The following is a 2,027-nucleotide window of genomic DNA, read 5'->3' on the forward strand; positions in this document are numbered from 1 at the left end:
GTGCTCAATTTCTTTAATATTACTGCAACTTGTGGAATCAAAATAGATAAAAAATTAGTTTCATAAACTCTAACCACTCTCTTAGGATTCACTTTATTAGCAGGCCATTAAAAATTATTTGTTGTCATTTCTTTAATTAATTCATGTGCATCTTCAAAAGGCTTTGTCACTAAAAAACCACTAGCTGTAGCATCAATTATGACTTTAAGGAATCATGCCAATCCATTGTTAAAAGTTTAAATTATCAACCAATCAGGTAAGGCATGGTGAGAGCACTTTCTAAGTATCTCCTTGAATCTCTCTCAACTCTCATAAATAGATTCTTTTTCTAACAGAGTAAATGAAGAAATATCAATTCTAAGCTTGGAAGTCTTAGAAGGTAGAAAATACTTTCCTAGAAATTTGTGGGCCAACAGATTCCATGTGGTAATAGAGCCTAGGGGTAAAAAATTTAACTATATTTTTTTCTTGTCTCTTAGAAATGAAAAATAATCTAAGTTTAATGAGATCATCACTAACACCATTCTACTTAAATATTGCACAAATTTCTAAAAAAATTGCTAAAGTTAGGGTCTTCAATGGGAGTTCCCCTAAACTGAGAAAATTGAACCATCTGAATGATTGCAGATTTTTAATTCAAAATTATTTGCTTGGATGGTGGGTTGATTTATGCTTTGGTAAATTATGTCTACTAAAGAGTTTGCAAAATCTTTCAGAGGTTTAGAATGGCCTAAAATTTGAACAGGGTCGACCATTTTAAAATCAAAATTTAAACTTGCCTCCTTTCAATGTCTTGAAGTATGAAATCATAGATATGTAATCAATAAATTAAAATAAAAAAATAAAAAAATGTAGTAGGACTAATTTTGTAATCAATTTAGTAATATAATAAATTTATAAATAAAAAAATTCTTCCCTAATAATAACACCAAAAACTTGATGTGCGGTGGAGTAACCTAAAGAATTATGAAAATAATTTAGGGCTCTATCAATCCCAAAATAATGCTTATATTTTTTTATATAAATTTAGAAAAACCCCACTTAATATATGCAACTGTATGTGCTAAATCAAGTAATATAGTGATAGAATATTAATTCCACGAGAAAGAATGTTTCTTGCAAATTATTGTATTATCTACTTCAGCTACAATAATTCTTCTACTCAATTAAAATAAGTTTTGATGGAGATTCAATCACTTAATTTAAAATAAAAAATAATTAAATTAAATACTATTTGGATAAATTATTTTATATTTATGGAATGTAAATATAATAAGTTTCTTAATGAGTCTCTTTCATATTAATATTATTCAGAGCATATGCTTCACCAATAACTCGACAAAGTATGAAGAGATAAATGATAGATTAAACTCTTCCAACTTCAATACCACTTTAAAGTCCCATAATTTATCACCCTATAAAAATCTTAGAAGAGTAAGTAAAACGTGTACTGTTAAAATCCCATCATGATAATTCATCTCTATAAATTTGATACATAGCAAGTACTATGTCTATTCTTGCATCATATCAATTTAATATACCTAGTTATGCATGCTTTCCTATTCATAGGCTTCATATTATACCTGATATTAACTACGCATATATCTACTATATATATTAAATGAAGACTTGGTATATTGAAAATATTTTGAAATTATTAATGAATAGAATAAATTAGTACTCTATATTTCATTTACTCCATTAATTCAAAACTATATAATTTAGCAAGACATTAAGAACAAGTGAAGCATATTCATTTTCATTAATTGCACAAAAAAAGAGAGTACATAAGAAATGATATCACTAGATGATTCAATGATATCCTCTACACTCCTCCATGAACTTATAGAATTTCTTTCACAAACACAAGCCAAATGCTATAATGGAATATATCTAGTACTTCTCTAAATTCTCTTTGTTTTCACTAAAAAAAATCATAGAAGCACTATAAAGATAGAAATTAAATAAGTGACTGAACTCATCTACTAATATTACAAATAGATTATTTATAGAAAAATATATAAAAT

At 26.6% G+C, this 2,027-nt stretch overlaps 1 non-coding gene across 1 annotated transcript; it reads left to right on the forward strand.

Moving 5' to 3' along the window:
- The first annotated feature begins 258 nt into the window (after nucleotides 1–258).
- Nucleotides 259–365, forward strand: LOC114580245. The gene has a single exon (XR_003701584.1). It is a non-coding gene; the product is annotated as a small nucleolar RNA R71 (small nucleolar RNA).
- The last annotated feature ends 1,662 nt before the right edge of the window (nucleotides 366–2,027 follow it).

This window comes from Dendrobium catenatum, unplaced genomic scaffold, assembly GCF_001605985.2.
Source record: "Dendrobium catenatum unplaced genomic scaffold, ASM160598v2 fragScaff_scaffold_880, whole genome shotgun sequence".
NCBI lineage: Eukaryota > Viridiplantae > Streptophyta > Magnoliopsida > Asparagales > Orchidaceae > Dendrobium > Dendrobium catenatum.